Source organism: Gopherus flavomarginatus, chromosome 2 (assembly GCF_025201925.1).
Source record: "Gopherus flavomarginatus isolate rGopFla2 chromosome 2, rGopFla2.mat.asm, whole genome shotgun sequence".
In the NCBI taxonomy this organism is placed as follows: domain Eukaryota; kingdom Metazoa; phylum Chordata; order Testudines; family Testudinidae; genus Gopherus; species Gopherus flavomarginatus.
Genome location: NC_066618.1, coordinates 26245184 through 26267538, shown reverse-complemented (window position 1 = coordinate 26267538; position 22355 = coordinate 26245184). Strand labels below are relative to the sequence as shown.

The following is a 22355-nucleotide window of genomic DNA, read 5'->3' as shown; positions in this document are numbered from 1 at the left end:
CTGTCATTTACACTCAAGTAGCCCACTGAGGAAACCAGTTCTTCTGCTGTCACAGAGGGTTTTACCCCAGTTTGAGTATTCCAGTTATATATCACAAACAGGGTTCTATATATGAACAGAAATGATGCCGAATTTTCAATGCTCACAATAATAGCTCTCTAACTGTTTTCTGTCATCGAGACAAGAACTTGCTACTGTGTGTGACTGGAAACTTAACCTGATGATGTGTTCCGCACTTGAGAGATGCAGGCAGCGCCACAGTGTGCTAATGTACTGAGTTGTAATGAAGTTACAGTGATGGATTTTCCTCGACTATCACATTTGATGGTATGTATGCTTTTTCATATTTGCTATTACCCACACTATAAGTGGTGCAGATATTCTGTTAATAATTTGAGTTCTCACACTATTCTTCTTCCATGGTAAAATCATATCCCCTCTCAGCCTTTGTTTTGCTAGGCTAAACGGGCGAACCTTGTCTAGTAGATTCTTGTTAGATAGGTTCTCCATTCTCCTGATTTAACAAAGCTAGCACAAGTAGTCCTCCCCCTGTTGTTCCACATTCCACTGGTCACCACAATCATCTTTCTTTGGTCAACTTCCCCACACAGTCTCATTCTGCAAACCACAGTTGCAACCACTGTCTTGTATCCTACAGACAGTGCAGCTTTCAAATTATGTGTTAATGGGTGCTAAAAAGGAGTACAACTTATACTGGCTTGCTGCCTGACACACACACACACACACAAATGTATCTATGTTTGTAAATGTAAAATGCCCTTTGCAGTAAAAGATGGTATATTAGCAATGCAAAAAACCAAAACCAAAACCTACTCAACATAATTCATTTGGAATACATATTAAGGAATATTTATTACTTATTGTATTAGAAATATAACAATTTATAACCCACTCATCCTCCTCTGTTCTATGACTACAGGGATGTGAACTGCCCACTTCACCTTAAATACTCTTTACAACCTGTTAACTCCTTATGCTGAAAGATCTGTTCCACCTCCTATTTAGCTGTGACATGCAGAGCACCTTTCCCAGACCTGAGGAAGAGCTCTGTGTAAGCTTGAAAGCTTATCTCTTTCACCAACAGAATCTGGTCCAATAAAACAGGGGTTCTCAACCTTTTTCTTTCTGAGGCCTCCCCCCAACATGCTATAAAAACTTCACAGCCCACCTGTGCCACAATAACTGATTTTCTGCATATAAAAACCAGCGGCAGCATGAAGCAGGGCAAATGCTTTGGGCTCCATGCCACAGGGGCCCCTGCAAAGCTACATTGCTCAGGCTTCGGATTTACCCCCGGGTGACAGGGCTCAGCCCATGTGGTGAGGCTTCAGCTTTCTGCCTTGGGCCTCAGTGAGTATAATGCTGGCCCTGCTTGGTGGACCCCCTGAAACCTGTTAACGGCCGCCACAGGGGGCTCCAGACCCCTGGCTGAAAACCACTGCAATAAAAGGTAGTACTTCACTCACCTTGTCTCTTTAATAGAAATATGTTTTTCTTTTTACAAAATCCTAGTCTGTTTTCAGGGGCTAGTGCTCCCTCTGCAGGCAGAAGAAAACTAAGACCATTTGGCTTTACAGAACTGTTAATATCATGGAGTTCTGGATAAAATGCTTTTTTAAAAAAAGTTGTCAGTAACTGGAGTATGGATTTTTTTTTTTTATAACTGATGAGTGGGTGGTGGTTGTTTTTTTAGAACATTATTTTAAGTTTGCTATTGCATTTAAATTCAGTAAAAATAAAGTGTAACTTAGAAACATTATTTAAATGATTCGGCTATCTGTTCAATCTTAATATTATTGGACAATAAGTGGTTTACGTGCATGTTTAAAGATTATTCCAAATAACCCGTGTGTGATTTGCTTCTTTAGCAACACGTGATGAGCTGGCCCTCAGAGTTTTAGGAAAGAGATCTTTATTAAGCATGATGAGAGGCCAGTGTTACATACTGAGGCCTATGTGTTGGCAGCCTGGCCCCAGCTTGTATTCCTGAGCCTTTGCTCTCACATCAAACTAGTGCCCTCCTGAAACCTATCTTTCTCCAGTTCCTCATCAACTAAAGGACTTAATGCATTTGAACTATTAGGCTACCAAAATATAAATACACAGTTGTTCTATTCAAAGCACGTATGCAACTATGGAAATGGGAAAAGAAAGTACACCTCTACCTTGATATAACACAACCCGATATAACACGAATTCATGTATAATGCAGTAAAGCCGTGCTCCGGGCGGGGGCGGAGCTGCGCACTCCAGTGGATCAAAGCAAGTTCAATATAATGCGGTTTCACCTATAACGCGATAAGATTTTTTGGCTCCCGAGGACAGCGTTATATCAAGTTAGAGGTGTATGTTAAATAGGCAGTATTGCCAGAGTGCCCCTTATTTTATTTGGAAGCTTTTGGTTTGTGATGTCTCTCAAAGTTTTCTGTAATAATTTATTGTTCTACAATGTGTTTGTGTACTATAAAATGAATTATTATGCAAGAATATTTTAAATTTGAACAGACCGTGAGTAGGAGTCATCTGCAAATGGACTTGATAGACTTAATAGGTGGATTTCTATAAATAATAAAAGAGGAGACAACAAAAAATACAGATTGGCTTTGGATGGCTTGAGACAAAATTATCTGAGGAATCTTGGAATTTGGGTGGATCTCATTCAGAAATGAAGAACTCCAAAAATATGAGACAGAAGCAATATAATTCTTATTAGACTGCCCAAGTCATGCTAACTGTATCCTCGTTATTAATCCCAATGTCAGTGCAGTGGAGATCAGAATACTGATTCAACAGGAAGAAATACATTAAACTCCATTAATGCCTGTCTTTAAAATTTTAAAAGGAATCTTGAGAATAAGAAGCGATGGTTTAAAACAAGCTCCTATGCACTTTGCCAATAATGTAAATGGAGCAGTTAGAATTGAGCCATTTAATTTAAATATGCTAGAAATCTGGAGCAAGTTCTCATTTTTATCAATGGAGCTGAAAAATTTAGCCGTAGCATTTGCATTCATTGAACATTCTCAACTGGAAAATCCATAGGGTGTCTCAAAATGAAGCTTAGACCCCAAAAGAGAGTCTACTGGCAAATGGTTAAAATACTGGGAGATATGCGCAAAGCCATGTATTTTTACTCTCGTTCAGTGATTATGAAATGCTTTTATTTTAACAGTTTCATCCAAGAAGCATTTAAAAGAGAGGAAGGAAGACAATACCCCTCATAAATACAGGAGCTATCAAGACAAGCTGAGCGTACCAAATACCATGATATAGAAAAGCAGATGAATCCTAATACTCAGATCATTGAAAACAGAAACTCTCTCAAGAATACATCATTGCCATTCTGGAATAGAAGCCTGTACCCAGAAAGACAGATGCCATATACTGGCCAAACGTGATCAAGGACAACTGAGACCTGTGAGCAATTATGAAGCAAGTGGGGAAAAGCAGGCCAAGCAGCAAAAAAAAAAAAAAAAAAAAAAAAAAAAAAGGGAATGCTGTGTATTTCCATTGTCCAGCAGAGCAAAGTGATAATGGACTCTTTGATCACAAACTACCTTATTACTGTAGATTACTAGCTAGACTCTTAGGACTAGCTGAACTGTCGAGCACTATTGAAGTGACCCTTATCCTTATAGACAAAGTAATGAAGCATTTCAGCAGGCATGGCGTCCCACACCGTATAGTTTCAGACAATAGACCCCAGCTGATTTGCAGCAAATGTAAGGCCCCATGGGTCTAGATGAACCCAGGCCTAGTAGAGCTACCAGGCAGCTGGCCTCTCCAGGCTGCCCCCCAGCAGCGGCTGTAACTGACTTGCACATCACTCCCCATGACACACTCTAGATGCAGACCCCTGGAAGTTCTGCCTCAAGAGTTTGACAGACAGCATCCCATTGCTCCTGATTGGCTCCCTGCCCTATATAAACTCAAGGGGCATTCTAGGATGTCTTCAGGTAAGAGCGTAGCTGCCATGGCTATTTCTGCTCCTTGCTCTTGAATTCCTGGCTTGACTTTGGTTTGATTTGGTCTTCACTTCCTGACTTGGACTCTGAAACCTGACTTGGACTCTGACCCTTGGTATGGACTCTAGCCTGGACCTGACTATGAACTCCTCTGCTACTCCTAGCCTCAGGTTTGCTCCTGCTCTGGCCCTAGGCCCTGGCTTGTTGGGCTCCTGACAGTAAATTTGTGCAGTTTATCCAGAAATGGGAATTCAGTCCTATTACATCATTGCCATACCACAGCTAGTCACTGACAAAGCTGAACAGAAAGTTAAAGTTGCTAAGATTCTGTTAAAGAAAGTGGCAAAAAGCAAAGAGAATATATGGCAAGACATTCTTGAATGGAGAAACACTCCCACAGAAGGCATTAATAGCAGTCCAGTACAATATTTGATGTCAAGATGAACATTTTTTGACCCAAGAACTCTTCAACGCCAACTGGCAAGGGCATTGCAAGAGTATCCTGATTATGGTATGTACGTTCTGATTCACCAAAGAATGTCATGTGAGTTCTCAGATGAAAGCCAGGGTCGTACAAGTTGCTGTTATTGTTGAGAAATACTATGTGAAAAGTCATGTATGTAGACTGAAAATATGTTTGTAGCTTCTGTATCACAGCATGGGCAGAAACAAGTTTCCTGTCAGACACAAGGTGTTTATTCACCCATCTCTCTGTCAGCAGGTAAATGAAACATTGTAAGCTAAGACAATGGATGCACAATTATGTACAAAGTCAACAGAGACATATGAAGTCAACAGATATGAGCACACAGGAAAAACAAGTAACTGGTGGTTGTAGTGTGTCTGAGTACAGACAGTGAACTTTGAGGAAATAAGCAGAAGGCAAAGAAGGCATCCCCTTATCCTGCACCAAGGAAGTAAATGGGAAGTGTGTTTACATTCATGAAAAATGGGATCACAACCAGCTGTGGTTGAAAACATTGTAAAGCATTGGGTGAGAGAACCTCCTAATGAAGTTTAATCTAATAGTTAATTTTAATTACTACAAAGTGTGTTATGATTTTGTTTTACATGTAAGCTTTTGTTTTCATTACCCTTACTCACCATCTCTTAATCTTAAATTTTCAGTAATATACTTATCCTTGTTTTCACTATAAATACATCTCAGTGCTGTTATTAAGCAAGATGATGATCCTGAGTTGAATCATACCAACTGGTATGTGCACTGTTGCCTTGGGTACAGCAGATCTGGTATTTATGTGAGTGTTCAGTGGACAGGGGGCTGGTCACTAACGGGAACACTTCAAAGGGGCTTGGAGACTCGGGTGCACCTACTGTTAGCCTGCAAGGCAAAGTAAGGGCTGGCAAAGCCCAGAGGAGAGAGTGCGTGTGTGTAGAGGGGGAAACAGGCTGGTGGTGCCAGGGAGCTGACATCCAGTTAAGCACAAACAAGTATCCCTCATGCGGGAGGCAGGGGCTAACAAGGTAATTCACAGTCCTGAGTACCCCAAGAACCATCACTCACACATCTTCTTGTTACAGCCCCAGCATTACTACACCCAGGAGTAGTGCAAGGAGTAACAGACAAAAAGGAAGCGGATACACAAAGCCCAAAGCCTACTACAATCAATAAGCTAAAGACTACCCAGAACTACAAATACGAGATCCCATCAGGATCAAATTATTTCCTTAGGACAAATCATACTCTTGAAGGTACATGTGTCAAACAGATAAACTTTCTTTCAGATAATGTGGCAGTGGATAGGCACATATTTCACTGAAACCACAAATACATTTACACAGTACAAACACAAGACAAAAACGCAGACGAGGAAGACAGTTAAATATGCACTCCACTGAGACTTGCTCAGCAGGACACAGAAGATGCACAGGAGCACTGACTGATAGATATTGGAACAAACTGTCAAAATACCACACCACCAAGTTCATGGCAGTCTTCTATCATCACAAGAGAGACTCATGCTCCAACATCAAACCACCCTCAAGGCATATACAAGACTTTATATAATTCTAGGGTATGAAAGAACAACCCTTCCAAACACAAAGGAAAATAGACCAGTGGTTCTCAACCTGTGGTTCATAGACCTCTGGGGGTCTGCAAACTATGTCTAAAAGGTCCATGAAAGACTTAGACAAAACAGGATAAACAGAATTCAATTATATCAACAGACAAAAGATTTTCAAAGGGGTCCGCATCTCCATATGAAATTTTTTAGGGATCTGCAAATGAAAAAAGGTTGAGAACCAGTGCATTAGACATCAAACAAATTGAGTTAGTTAATTAAAACAAAAAGTTGATGATAAACAATATATAATCATATATAGAGTATAATAAAGTAAGTATATAAGAATATAGTATTCATGTTTAATATTGCTGTTCCAAATGTGGCAGATGGGAGGTAACAATAAATAGTTCTGTCTACAGGGAAGCTATAGTATGATTGTGTATGGGCACTTAGAGAACTTTTGTTTCAGGAAGTGCTTGATGAGAGCACAGAGTACATGAGGGAGGAATAAAGCCTGAATGTAACACTGTCATGGTTCTCTCTCTTTATGCTTGCATATAGAACGAGAATGAAAACGGAGACTATCACTGTGTTCCAGGTTTGAGCTGAAGCAACAAGGTCATGTAATATATAAGAGTGAGTGAACCTGTTAAGAGAAAATATAACCAACACCACTGTTAGGCTTGGTAGGCCCTCCCCCTACTGTTCAACCCACCAGAGGGCTTTGCAAACATTAGCCTCACAACACCCCTGCAACTTAGGCAGGTGTTTCTATCCCCACTTTATAGGTAGGCTAAGTGATTTTCTGAGGTCTCTTAAAAAGTCAGGCTCTGTCAGGACTAGCCCTCAGGAGTTCCTGGCACCCAGTCCTGTGTGCAGACCATACTTCTTAGACATAGGAACATAGGACTGGAAGGGAGTTCCTGGGCTATTGAGTCCAGGGTCCTGCTATTACCAGTATGGTGCCAAAACTATCATCATTAGATCTCTAGTGTTCTACAGAGAACTGGCTGTCACTGGCTCCTCCTCCTTGTTGTCAGGTGCAATATCCCCTTAAAAGAAGTTGACAATACATTAATATTTTCCTGAAGCCATTTAACGAATTACTGTAGCTTGCCACAATAGTAAATAGGGGGTAAGGCAGTTTGTGAAAACATGACTGGGAGGGGAGATATGAGACAGTATCTCTATTAAGATGTGGCCCACACAATAGAAATGTTTGAGAGTCCCAAAAGTAAAGCATAAGTGGATTTTTTATTTTATTTTGCATGTGCTGTTGACCTCAATCTCCTTTCCCTTTACACAGAAACCTTCTATTTTTATATATCTCATATGCCTCCAGGTACTCTTCCTCCTAGGAAATAACTAGTTCAAGGACACCATAAGATCTCTTTGCATATATAAAGTGGATCTTCAGTACTCTGTGAAACTGGATGACAAAACCCTCTGATATGATGTGCTATATTATTCAGCTCAGAGAGAAGGTTGGAAGAATGGGGCCACACTCTATGTGATGCAGAATGAACAAGGACTGAAAATCATGTTGCACACATTCAAATGAAATGTCAGCATGGAACAAAAAGCAAACAAGTAAAACCAGAGCTGAGTGTTATGACTATAAAGTACCCATGATCATAGCTCCAGCCTACAGAGAGCATAGCTCTCCTTTCACTATTTCTCCTTCAGATCCTCTTATTATTAGGGCCCCAGACTCCAGTAGGAACGGGAGACCCATTAGCAGGACTTCTCCCACAAGGAAATACTATGTAATGTAAGTGAAGCTTGTAGCGTCTGGCTCAGTATTTGTAACTTGAAAAATATCGATCACTTAAAATATAGCATTTACTGGATCTGGAGACATCCATGCTGTCCTCCAGTCTCATTGTGCAAGGCCACTGAGCAGGAACAAGGTTTTGTACAAAATGTTTTAGGTGAAACCACTTTGTATGTATTATGTAATCCTTCCAAATGAATCCTAAATAATTAATCTAAAAGCAATCCTATTGTCATGTCAGTTCCTGTTAGCTATTACAGCAGAATATGCCAGACTTTCTCCTTCACTCAGTGCCACTAGTATATGTATTTGTTTAAAAATGCCAAGTTTTATACCATAAATATTTAATATAATACAAACACTGCTTTATATTACACGCTGTCTGACATCCTGTATGATTTCATTCCATACTCAAAAACATTTCAAGATACAGTTTGTAGGGAAGATACTATTTGTGATGGGGCAAGGCCAGATGGAGACAGTAAAGTAGTGAGGAACAGGTATGTTAGCCCCAAGCTAAACAAATCCCTGGTACCATGGTAACCAAATGACAGTTGCTCCAGGTAAATCAAGACACCTGGGGCCAATTAAGATCCTTCTAGAAGGCAGTGGAGATAGCTACATTGATTGGGACACCTGAAGCCAATCAAGGGCTGGCTGGAACTAGTTAAAAGCCTCCCAGTTAGTAAGGTGTCTGTGTGAGGAGCTGGGAGCAAGAGGTGTAAGGAGCTGCTGGCGACTGAGGAATACAAGCATTATCAGACACCAGGAGGAAGGTCCTGTGGTGAGGATAAAGAAGGTGTTTGGAGGAGGCCATGGGGAAGTAGCCCAGGGAGTTGTAGCTGACATGCAACTGTTACAGGAGGCACTATAGACAGCTGCAATCCACAGGGCCCTGGGCTGGAACCCAGAGTAGAGGGCAGCCCAGGTTCCCCCTAAACCTCCCAACTTCTGATCAGACACAGGAGGAGTTGACCCCGACTGTGGGTTCCACCAGAGGGGAAGATCACTGAGGTGAGCAAATCTGCCAATAAGCGCAGGACCCACCAAGGTAGAGGAGGAACTTTGTCACATATTCTAAATGATACGTGAAGTTGTTTTATTTTAATAAATTTTTTTTGTTATTGCAGAGCCTATTTCTTAATATATCTGCTCGCACCCTATAACACTGACTCCCCTTTCCTCTATTAGTTCCTTTCCTCTCCTGCCCTCCTTCATAAGACCTGCAGATGCACAATGTCCTGCAAAAAAAAAAGAAGAGACCTGGACATTCTAATAACACTTTCCACTTGCAGATTCAAATATACCTACTAATGCATTTATGAATTATGTGCGCTTGTATTTTGCTGGGATTATTTTTCAAATAGACTATATACATTGGTCAGTGGGTTTGATGCTCATACTCTCCACTCACTGGGGAAGCAGCTGATGTTGCGGTTAAAGCACAGGGTGGGGAGCCTGGATGCCACCATTCTATTTCCAGTTTTGACACATCTTTCCCTTATGACTTTGGTCAAATCACTCTTTCTGCGTGCATCAGTTCCCCCATGTGTAGAAAGGGGATATTAACCCTTCACCTCAACTGTGCAGCTGAACTCGTTAACTTATCTGTATATTGTATTGGGATTCTCAGATGGAAGGTGCTATGGAAGTACACTGTACACTGAACTTTGCAGTTCTACAACTACTGTAAGCTGAACACTCATGTAGCCTGCTTGTATGCACATTTCTTTTGTAGAAAGGGGTTTTTAGGATTGAACATAGCAAGGAATCGGTTGATACGCTAGCCTCTCTTAGCTTCCTATCAGAAACACTTTTAGGGCCCACAATTGCATCTTTTACCTCTATTAAAGTCTAAGGCCAGCACATCAAAGTGGTTGTGGCAGCTGTGTAGAAGATGCCTGGCTAGTTTCATTGGAAGAGATTATAACAGGGAAAACAAAAAGGATTTCTGACTTCACATTTGTGTTTCCAGGGGTACCGAATGAAAACATCACTTTGTATTCCTAGAGTGCTGCCCTCAGCAATATATTATTGTTGGACTATTCTAGCCTTTCAGTGTTTAGATCACAGTTGAAGTGAAGGGAATCTCAATCTGTTTCCCAGTGACTATCCATGTAGGCACTATTTATAGCTTCTGCTCAAGTGACCTCAGGACTACAGCTGGGCAGAAAATATTTTTTTCCAGTCCCACAATAACATCCAAAATATTTTCTGAAAAATTCCCATCCTAAATTGGGATGAAATGTCAAAATCACAAATATTTTTGTGAACTGAGAATCTGAAGGAAAAAAAATTCCGTTGAAAGATTCTATTTTTATTTCAACAGGTTTTTTTAGGTTTTTTTCTTAACTTTTTTGTACTATAAGTAGTTTAAACTTTGGAAAAAGTTGTTTTGAACCAAAAAACAGAATTTTTCATTGTGAAAATATCCAAGAGAGAGAGAGGCGTGCAGAACTGACCCTTTCCTGTGCACAGTTTTGGTTAAGATTAATTGCCTTTTTCCTATGGAAAAACATTTTTGTCAGAAAATTCTCAATCAGTTCTACTCAGGATGGCACTTGTCTGTAAGTTGCTGGTTCGGACTGAGGTGGATTTGCAGAGATGTGTGGGGAAAGTGCAGCACCTGTTTACCTTATTGTCTGTCTTTAATAGTATTGTGCTATCAGTTCGCCATTTTTATTTACCCACACAATTCCTCTCCTTTAACAATGAAAAGAGCTGCACCCAGGCCTCATACAAGCTAATGCACCTTGAAATAATAGATGATTTCCAGGGGACCTTTATCTTCCTCAAGAAGCTCTCCCTTTGCCTGAGCCAAAGGCCGTTGCAGTCAATGTCTCCCAATGCCAGCAGTGGGATGTGGATCAGAACCTCAAAGCGCATGTTGGAATTCCCTCCAAGACCTTTACCAAGAAGTTTCAGAGAGTCTGGAGCAGGTGGGTATTCACCAGAGTCCGGCCCAATGCTGGCAATGGATAAGACACCTCAGGCTCTCCTACTGGAAGGGTAGAGACTCCAACGGTCACTTCAAGACTGCATCATGTGCCTTATTCAAGCAGTGGGACCCAGTGCTTGCCCAGGCTCCAGTACCAAGCCTGAGGTAGCTCTTGACCCCCTCCTGAATCCTGCTGGTCTCATCATCCAACAGGGTGCCGATGAGGGCCAGTGGAAAGAGGGCTTGAGGAGACAGGACCATGGTGAAGGAAGCCCCAGGAGACCTGAAGGAAGAGGACCAAACTATTCTGCACTTCTTCCCAGAGGAGTTGGCTCTGCAAGCCCCTCCTGATGAGCCAGAGAAGGACCCTGAGACACAGCTGGAAATGGGGTCTGAGTTGGATAAACTAACCCCCCACCTTTCTTGCAAACATCCCCTTCTTCTTTCTCTGGGGCTGCATTCAGCACTGGAAGCTTCCCTCTCCCAAAAAATGTTCTCTGACCAAGACATAACTGCACATGCAATATTTTATTGAATTACCTCAAACCTCTGTAACGCTTTTGGCAGAGGCCACAGAACAGATTATCAGTGAACTATCATACTACCTCTGGGTCTGTGAGTTTGTTGCCCAATCGACTGACAGCGAGGTTGGTGGGGGTGGGGAGAGGTCTAGCTGGGGGACAGGACATTTGTAGAAGATTAATGGTTCTGAACAGTTACTGTTTTCTGTTCCTTTCAAGATTTCAAGCTTTCATTACATTAAGTCCTCTTCCCCCACTTACAAACAGGAGATACACAGAAGGGGTGGGTGGGTTTAGGGCCAGTTAGTACAGGAAGGAGGAGGGAAACCTGTGCTGCTCCAAGGAATGTGGCAGTAGTCTTCTGTCACAGTATAAAGAATGAGTACTTAGTCTCTAAGGTTCCACAACAAATTTATTTGAGCATAAGTTTTCGTGGGCTACTCATTCTTTTTGCTGATACAGACTAACACGGCTACCACTCTGAAACTTGTCACAGTATAAAGATTTTAAAGTATTTCCTGTCGCTGGTGTCCAGGATTTCCCCTCTCAGAGCCATGCTGCACAAGTCAGGAAAATGGAGGCGGTGGGGGTGTGTGAGATCTAATCCAGCAGCTGCAACAACAGTGTGGCATCCCTTTGCGGGAGGGCAGGGAGAGAAGGGAATGTGAGTGGCTTGTGGTCTTTATCAGAAAGTTCATGGAACAAAGCACAGTTGCTGTTTGACTCTTTCTTCATTCCTTTTTCTGATCTTTGATGGATGAAGGGGCTGGTTTTCCTGACGCTGGTGGTGTGGGCTTGGGGGACAGCTGTCATTTGCAGGGGTTCACTTTTCCCCTCTATGCAGGCACCATTTGCTATTTCAGAATATAGTCTATTGCCTTTCGACCTGCCTTCTAGTCTCATAAATGCATGTCCACAATTTTCTGGCCTAGCAGAAAATTCAGCTGGTACTTCAGATCCCACAAACACTTCTGAAACCCCGCCATCATTTCCAGAACTTTGGTGAGGGCAAACACCCATGGGTAGATGAAAATATTGATAGCTTCGCAAACTTGCACCATGACAAACCCAACAATAGACTTCTCCACCCCAAAGTAGTTTGCGATTGATTGATAGCTATCTGGCATTGCCAACTTCCAGAGGACATTAGCCGCCCACTTCTGCACTGGTATGGGTCTATGGAATGAAGTGTTCTATCCTGTAGGGTTGAGGTCAGCTCTTCAGAGTTCCAGGAATATCTACTTCCTCATTCTGAACTTCTGCAGCCACTAGTCATCATCTCAAGATTTCAGGATGATGTGATCACCCCACACCATGCTGGTTCTCCTGGTCCAGAAGCAGCAGTACACTCATGGACATTCAGTCAGAACTCTGGCAGTCTCCTGCATCTCTGTATTATGGAGTGACAGTGCATCAGTCACTACCTCAGACGTCTGTTTCTCACTTATGAGAAAGATGTGAGTCCATTCACCCAAGATTCTCAGCAGTCACATACAGTAACACACACACACACACACACACACACACACACACACACACACACACTAGTCTTGCAAGTAAGAGCAGGAGCAGAAGCATATCATTGGTCATTTGCTCCATGTCTTTCATTACATTGAGCAGGAAAAAGGGGTAACCAGGAACTAACATCAACAAATGTGCAAAGGCAGCAAACAGTACCAACAACGCACTGCAAGGCGGTTCCTGGAGTGTCTGCTGTGACACATACAATCCTGGGATACTACCCCTGAAATTCTATTGCCAAAAAGCAGCAGAATGGACATGTGTATACAGCTTGAACCTAGGTCCAGCACAGCATATGTGCGCACTCAGTGCAGGCCTGGGATACATATACGGACATAAACATGGGTAAGTATTGAGTGTGGATGCCAATGTAGATATAGCCTAGGAAATGACTTCAAACACCCTGGACCCTGAGGTTGAACTGCAGTGGTTTGAATCCAGAGCCAAACTCCTATTTCCAAGCCAGACTGTCAGTGAATGTAAATCAGCATCATTGACTGTCTCTCTAGCTTAAAGGATTGCTCAAGAACATTTTGTTGTAGAAAAATTGTTACTCAGATGACGTTATGGAATATCATTCGTTTACAGCACCACCAGGGCTATTTATTCATTTTGTAGACCCTATCAGTTTTACTTGCCTTCTAATTCTGCTTAAAGATATAGGGCCAATCCTGCCAGATGCTGAGTGCCCTCAGCCACCAATGAAGTCAATGTTTGTCTGGGGGAAGATGGGGGAGATTGAGGGTACTCAGCCCTTCATAGACTCTATAGATAATAAATAGAACAGTGGTGTACAGACTGTAAGTATTGAATGTGGATGATCAAACCCCAAAGAAATCTGAAGATGATCTGTGCAAGTTGTAGGAAGTGTTTCCAGAAACCTGGCTGGAAGGCGTTATGGAAACGGCTTTTTTACACTAGGGTTTTTAGCCACTGCAGTAACTATACTGATGTAGATCACGGCCGGTGCAAGGAAGTTTTGCACCCTAGGCAAAACTTCCACTTTGCACGCCCCCCCCCATGGCAGCTAACTCAGCCCCCCACCTTGGGGAGGCCCCCTGCAGCAGCTACCCCCCCCCCACTGCAACAGCTAACCCCTCTCCCCCCATGGCAACCAACCCTGCTTGGGGAGACTTCCCCCCGGCAGCTAACCCTGCCTGGGGAGACCTCCTGCGGAAACTAAGCCTGCCTGAGTAGGCTGCCCCAGCTCACCTCGGCTCCGCCTCCTCCACTGAGCACGCCGGCGCTGCTCTAATTCTCCTCCCCGCCCAGGCTTGTGGCACTGATTGGAGGAGACTTAGAGCTGGGCTGTGTGCTCAGTGGAGGAGGCAGAGTGGACATGAGCTGGGGCAGGGAGCGGTTCCCCTGTGCGCCCCCTCCTCGTTATTGTGGGCAACCCTCTCTGCATGCCCCCACACCCAGCTCACCTCCATCTCCTTGCCTGACGGGGCTTTTAGGCGCCCCCAACCACTAGGCGCCCTTGGCGGCCACCTAGTTTGCCTAAATGGTTGCACTGGCCCTGATGTAGATGCATCAGTACAAACCCCCTAATATAGACACTGTGCATGGGAGGAAAACTCTGACATGTACAGGTGAAGATTACCACAGTGTAAAGCAGGGGTAGGCAACCTATGGCACAGGTGCCGAAAGCGGCACGTGAGCTGATTTTCAGTGGCACTCACACTGCCCGGGTCCTGGCCACTGGTCCGGGGGGCTCTGCATTTTAATTTAGTTTTAAATGAAGCTTCTTAAACATTTTCAAAACCTTAGTTACTTTACATACAACAATAGTTTAGTTATATATTATAGACTTATAGAAAGAGACCTTCTAAAAATGTTAAAATGTATTACTGGCATGTGAAACCTTAAATTAGAATGAATAAATGAAGACTTGGCACAGCACTGCTGAAAGGTTGCCAATCCCTGGTGTAAAGCAACAATTTTCTATGAAGACAATGGGACAACTGACATGCTTAATGTTTAGCATGAGCTTAAGGGTTTGCAGGACCAGGGCCACAGTAAATTATTTTCTAAAGACTGTTTCTGTTTCTTTACACAAGAAATAAATATGTAGGAACACTGTTACTTGCCTCTTTATATTTTTTATTAAGAATAAAGTTATTACAACTAGTTTTAGAAACAAAGATCATGACATGAATAAATTAAGTAGTAAAAGCATTTTAAAAAATCTATTCAAAGACTATGCTATTAATTTATGTACAAATAAAATTCTTTACTTTAGCTCAATGTGGCACTAATTATTTAAAGTAGTTAAGGTAAAATGTGAGTTCTCTAATGTGCTCCTTTTCTCCTGAATGTGTAACTTTCAATTCGTTGAAGAATCTCTCTTGATTGTGCGTGGACCTCTTGCCAAGCACAGTGACTGTTTGACTGTTTAAGGAAACGATATCGAAGAAATGTTTATTAGATATTGTACTTGGCACTGAAAGAACGAGATTCAAGATTATGACAAGTCAGGACTGAAGGTAGTACAGACCATATAATCAGCTGCTATAAATTGCCAGAGCTCCATTTAAATCAATGCAGCTACTCTGGTTTACATCAGCTGAGGACCTGGGCTTCTATGTTTTTAATTTAATTTTTAAGCATGTGAAATTCAAAAATAGCTGAAGAGATTTTGCTGAAATTGTCCTCAAACTGACAGCAGGCTTGAAAAATTTCCATCAAAATGGAATTTGTTTAAGAAAGGTATGAGACCTGGTCTACACTGGAAAATCGGGTCAGTTTAACTACATCAGCCAGGGGGGTCAAAAATCCATGCCCCTGAGTGGCCTTGTTAAACTGACCTAAATCCCAGGGTAGACGGTACTAGGTCAATGGAAGAATTCTTCTGTCAACCGAGCTACAGGATCTTGGAGTGGGGGGGGAGGCAGATTACCCACACCATGGGAGAACCCCTCCAGTCAGCATAGGTAGTTGTGCAGTGGTGCAGGTGCTGCTGAGTATTTTAAGTGTAGACAAGCCCTGAGTAACTGCAGTAGCTGCATTTCAACCTTAACCATAGTGGTCATTAGTGCTCTCACTAAAACATAGGTATTGGCAGATTCCTGTTGAGTGCACCTGAGCAGAGAGTGACTAATCCCATAAACAACTGTCAACCTCTAAAACAAAAAAGTTATACCATTTCCAGAAGTTGGAATAAAATGGTGCATTGTGCTTAAAATGCCCTTGGACACAAACATGCTTTTTGGGGGCTTTTACATAGGATTTGGTAATATAGCACAATCCACAGATTCTTAAAGATAATTTTAATTTTTTTTATTACAGCCGGGACTACTTGAGTAAGAAAGAAGCACTCCTATGACTTAAATATTTGCTAACATGAGCATGAAGAAAAGACAGTACTCAATGTACTTACTTTGATCAAATAATTACTCATCCTTTTGAAGCAGTCTTTTACTACGGATTCATGGATAACATTAAAAAGACTGGACTGTAGCTGTTGAATTAAAAATAAAAGGAAAAGCAAATGATCGTTATGAGCTTGAGCACTGGGAAATAAAAATACATTTGGCTTGGAATATATGCTATTAAAATGATACCCTCCTCTAGCTCTATGATAGTCTACTATAGAGCATAACTAGCTACTAATAGCAACATCTTTCTCATATGCAGGTCTGGACATGGCAGTACTGCACTGAGGGAGTTAGTTTTGGAAAATGTGTACACTATGAAATCACAATTTCTATATTAAATAATCAAAACTATACTGATAGCTTTTATGAGACATACAGAGAGTCTCTAACTATGCAGATTTGAAAATTAAGTGCACTAGAATTTGAATCCAAGCAAGGTGACATAGTTTTACAGTGCTTGGTTTTTTATTTCATTTTTAGATCATTTGGTACAGTAGGTATATTATTCTAATGGCGGTACATTGTTACCATAGTAAAACCATGGAAATACTTAGTATGCTTGGATGAGCACTGGATATTATTATTCACTTAGAGGCAAATCTTATCCTGGCCTTTGCTGGTACAGAAAACCTGATAACCATTAGAAGCCCCATGGTTATAGACTCAGAGACTCATAGGTCAGAAGGGACCAATCTGATCATCTAGTCTGACCTCCTGCACAAGGCAGGCCACAGAACCCCACCCATCCAATTTTGTACAACCCCTATCCCAGGACCGAGTTATTGAAATCCTCAAAAATGGTTTGAAGACCTCAAGCTGCAGAGACACCACCAGCAAGCGACCCGTGCCCCACGCTGCAGGGGAAGGCGAAAAACCTCCAGGGCACCTGCCAATCCGCCCTGGAGGAAAATTCCTTCCCGACCCCAAATATGGCGATCAGCTAAACCCTGAGCATGTGGGCAAGAGTCACCAGCCAGCACCCAAGAAGGAGTTCTCCGCAGCAACTCAGTACCCATCGCATGCAACATCACCCCGCAGACCATTGGTTCTGCTGCATAGGGCTGGAACAGGGTATGAGGTTCCATTGAATTCCCAATCTCTTGACGGTAAAGAACTGTGCTTTGTGGTTTCCCTCTAGCGCAGCATGAAGAGGGAATTGCTGGGACAGATGTGTGCATTGGGCTGCCTGCAATTTCAAAGGTGCTTCAGCCCACCTCACCCAGGAGCGGCGCCAAGGTTTTTGGCGCGCAGGGCCGGCTCGCCGCTCCCGCGGCTCTGGTGGACCTGCCGCAGGTGTCCCTGCGGATGCTCCACCAGAGCCGCGGGTCCAGCAGACCGTCCACAGGAATGCCTGCGGGAGGTTCACCAGAGCCGTGGGACCCGCGGACAGACCACAGGCACGCCTGCAGGAGGTCCACCGGAGCAGTCTGCCGCCCTCCCAAATCCTAGTGGCGGTCGCCTAAATGGAAGCGCCGGCCCTGACCTCACCCCTGGGATGGAGGGTGCAGTTGCCAGAGAGGCTACCGATTACCTGAGCTTTCAATCCCATTTAAACAAAACAATTAAGCATGTGCTTAAGCACTTTGCTGATTAGGGATGGATTTAAGCACTTGCTTAAATTCTATACTGCTTAGTGTAGGGTTTGGGATTTGGCAGTTACTGTGGTTAGTAATTTTTAGGCTTAAGAAGAATGTGTAATGAATCAAAATAAAAAGAAAGACTTCACTGTTCAGAGAGCGAGTCAGAGCAGTAAAGAATTGATTGCGTACTCAGTAGTATCTTAGTAAACAAACAAAAATTAAAAACTGTTTGGGCTGAATTTTAAGGTATTGCATCTGAATGAAGCCTTAAAAATTTATGTTTAAAACTTGGAAATACATGTGCAAAAATGGGTATTTGAATATGTTAATATGTTTGTACCTTTACCCATTCTACATATTCATATGTTATGGATGCATCATATGTGCCATTGTTTAAAATTTTAGTTCTATACTTTTAAAGCTTTCTAGGGCATTTTCATTGTTATACATTATGAGTTTCATTTTCCTCTAATGTCCATGCCTTTAGCTTGAAGATCACCTTGGAGCATGAATTTCCATACTTACACAAGTCTTGAGCTGCTCATGAGTTGCATACATTTCCTTTAGAAAAACGTTTGTATGGGGAAAAGGAACTTTGGCTGTTTTAAAAAGCTCAATAATTTCATGGACTATTTGGACAATGGCTGCTTTATCATGCTTAACCTATAAGGAGCAGAAAAAAAGAAATTCTAGGTATTTTTTTCAGATGTTGGATTTTAGATTTCTGAATTAACAGGGCTCTTTGAAGCTGACAGATTCAACATAAAAGTTTTGTCTCATCTTCATGATTGCCCTTTGTTTTTCTAACCACTAAAATTAAATACTGAAGTTATGCACCAGGATGTGCATTTGTGTGCACACCTCAGGTATTACATGCACAATTTGCCATTACACATTTTTACTTGCATAATCTAGACCAATTTAAAAAAAAATTAACCCAATGTCACAAAAACTCTTAAAAAATAGCCTCCCAACATCAGGAAAAAAAAGACAATCACAGCTGTGAGAAAACATAGCCTTTGTTGTGATTTTTATTTTATTTTTTCTGAGGCAGGGAGGCTTTTTCCAAAGTCATTGCCTAATTCACCAACTTTTAAGAAATTCTAAACTTCCATTTTAAAAAAGAAGCACTTAAATTTTTGATTCTGAAACTGCAGGCATAACACCTTACTTAAACTCATAAGGGTCTCCAGTCAAACTATCTGCCATCAAACAGTGGCAGAAGCAAAATTATCTGTAGTCAAACAATGACAAAATCAAAGGCCAGGTGACAACTCTTTCCTTTCTCTCCACCTTTCTACCTCCACAGCTCCTCTTGCCCTGGGAGGTAGGAATTGCACAGACCAGTTGGAGTCTAATATTAAGGACAAGCAACTTCATTCTCTTTCTCTCTTTTTTTTTTTTTTTAAAGAAGCATATTACATGCAAAAAATTGTCCTAAGGCAATTTTAGAGCTGCACAGTCAGATCACACTGAATGTGATGTAAAGCAGGAGTAAAATTTTTAGGCCTTGTGCAGGTCCTATGGTGAATTTTGCCCCAAATCCTGCTCCCTTTGAAATCAATTAAACTTTTGCCATTGACTTCAGTGGAAGCAGGCCTAAAATTTTAAAAGTTCCAGTAACAAGGTTAATTATTCAATATTTAATTGATTTTTCTGATTAAATATGTAGCTTAGTATATTATTGCTTATGATGTACATTTTGCAATAAGCATTTTACAGAATATGCAAAGCAGCTGAGTTACAATGCAACAACGATAACTGCTTAGCAAATATTTTTTCAACTTACTGCTTTTAACATCTGTTCTGGGACACACAAATCTTTGTTATCCATATCCTTGCAGTCCAGAGGAAAGCTTCTCATGTTCTTTAAGGAAAATGAAGTGTAAATACATTATGCACATTTTAAAAAATGTTTATCACAAAAACAATCCATTAGAAAATCAGTTATTAGTGATCCATTAGCCATGTGAGTGCATCAGAGCATACTAACAACTATGTTAATGTAGAGTTTGAACATGCCCCCTGATTGCATGCGTACAGGACCTATTCTGCACAAACTTCCCCATGCCTACACAGAATTGGGGAGAGAGCTGCTTCTACAGCAACATTTTCCCAGCGCCCTCTGCTTATCTCCCTGAATGCTCCATCAGGCTTGTAAATCCCAGTGGGCAGGTCATAATGGGTCAGACTAATCACCCATCTAGCCTAGTATTCTGTCTTCTGACAGTGTCCCTAGTCTCTGACTGCTTGAACCTGGGACTGAACTACAGGGGATGGGTCACTCGATAATTGCCCTGTTCTGTTCATTCCCTCTGAAGCACCTGGCATTGGCCACTGAGCACCATGGTTGGTCCCCAAGGCATAGAATCATAGAAGATTAGGGTTGGAAGAGACCTCAAGAGGTCATCTAGTCCAACCCCCATGCAATCTCTATGTGGAGAGCTTGAAGCTGGACTACTGCTCATATGGGTTGTGGGGTAGGAGAGACACACAAACTCCAGCTGTCCAGCAGAAGGATTCTGGAAGTGAACCTTCTGCTGTTTTCCCACTTTTTAGCCCCTCCTCCAAGGCACTTTCTTGTGAGAGGGGCAATATGGTCCTTTTTTTTTGGTGTCACTACAACTACTGACTACCCAACCATGATACACTTTTGAGAGGTTCTTTATTCCATAAACTTGTGAAACAAAATATAAAGACACATCTGAATAGTAAAATTGAAGCTACATACCAGTTTCTCAATCTCCATCAAAATCTCATTCCATCGGATGCTTTCCGTGCAGCGCTGACTGCTACTTCTATGAACACCAAGGGTCTTGGCAATCAGGCAGCCAGTTATCACAAATAGGAAGCTCCTGAAGTAGTACATGTTCTGCGCGGGTGGGGGAAAGCAAAGATTCAATCCTCAGACTCTGCGCAACTTTTATGGGATGTTACTGAGCAAAACTAATTCAGATGGTTTTAAAATTCTGTAAAATGTGTACAGTTATTGTTCAACTCACCTGCTCTTACATACTCTGTATTACTCTCTGTAAAGACAGTGGGCCATGTCCTCAGGTATAAATAAGCACAGCTTCAATGAAGTCAGTGTGTCTGCACTCACTTAAACAAGCTAAAGATCTGGCCTAGTATATTATACCAGACAGAATCTGTGCTACCCGAGGTAAAATGAAAACAGGATGGTGAGGTGTTGATTGTTGATGTTATATTGGTATATGTTTTTAATGTTATGAGGCTATAATATGTTCATAGTCATTCTGGTGCATTTGCAAGGTTTCATTACAAACATTTACAGCAATGAACAACTGAAAACCTGTAATAAGAGCCAATGTTATATTGAATTGCATTACCCTAAATATAAACTGGAAAAATATGTATAAAGACACTATCAGTTAAAAAAAGAAGTTAAAAGTAATGTTCATACCTCTCTCCCTGCCTTTCTGTGTAAGACCCATACAAATAATATAGGAAGCTGATTAGACAGAGGGAACAGTGAAACAACAGTTGAACAAAGTAAACAAACTGAAAATGGAGAATATTATTCCCTAATCCGTTTTATAGTAATCCTAGTTGCTACTTGTAACATCTATGTGTTTAAAAAAGTCAGAAAGTATTGAATTTAAGTTGATGGTGACCCTTATATTGACCCTTTCAATATAGGAATATATTTTATATGAATTATTTTCCATAGTAATTAATAGGCATCACTATAGTAAAGGAAAAACTATACATAAATTCTTCTCCTTAACAAAAAACCCTCCAGTGTTATAATCAAAGTTTCCTACCTTGGGAATAAGATTCAACTCCTCATAGGACACTTCTGGACAGCTCTTGCAGTACCATTCTGCTAGCTATCCCGAGTCCCTTTTAACTGTTCTTTGCTCACCTTAGGAAACCACTGACATGCCCTCTTTCATCTGCTGATGCAAAGTGAAACAGTTCCTTCTTTCAATATCCCATCCTTTCAGGTACACTTATTTCCAGGTACTAGAAAAATTTTATATGTGGGTGGTATAGAGGCTAGAGTTGTAAGTTTTAATTTAAATACAGATATAAAGAAGTATACTACTAACGTCAATAGGACTGAAACATAATAGTGTGCATTTCTACTGGGTTTTACATCAGGAATTGAATAAGTAAACTGTTAATGATTTTTAAATATCCATATACAAAGGACATAGCTTAAAACGTATGTTTTTTACCAGTTTGAACAGACACCGTATTCTCTATATTTGTAATGAGGAACACTATTTGCTCTGGTAATAGCGTCCCGACCAATAAAAAGGGATTTTTTTTAATCAATGATCATTGTGTGTACACACACACACACACACACAAACACACACATATCTATAATTATCAGTCAGATGAATGCACATGCACACATATAATGTACAATATACACACACACTTATAGGTACCGGTATATATGTATGTGTTTTATATACAACCACAAACATATATAAATATTCACACGTGGGTATATATAGAGATAGATTTACAAAAAAATATTGCTTCAGCTTTTTGGTTGTCTTTTGGGATTTTCAAAGGAGTTTAAAGGAGTTATATGTCCAACTCCCAACAAATTTGAAAGAAATCACAGACTTATTGAATAATAACTATAGTTCCAC

At 41.4% G+C, this 22355-nt stretch overlaps 1 long non-coding RNA gene across 2 annotated transcripts in view; it reads left to right on the top strand.

Moving 5' to 3' along the window:
* The window catches only part of LOC127045776 (uncharacterized), a 32422-nt gene extending 25927 nt beyond the window's left edge, over positions 1-6495 (top strand). Inside the window, exons 2-3 of one of the 2 annotated variants that reach the window (XR_007772817.1) lie at positions 186-327; positions 3194-6495. This is a non-coding gene — a long non-coding RNA (uncharacterized LOC127045776). Of the gene's footprint in view, positions 1-180; positions 328-3193 lie in introns of both variants that reach the window. The other variant, XR_007772816.1, reaches the window with a different exon arrangement.
* The last annotated feature ends 15860 nt before the right edge of the window (positions 6496-22355 follow it).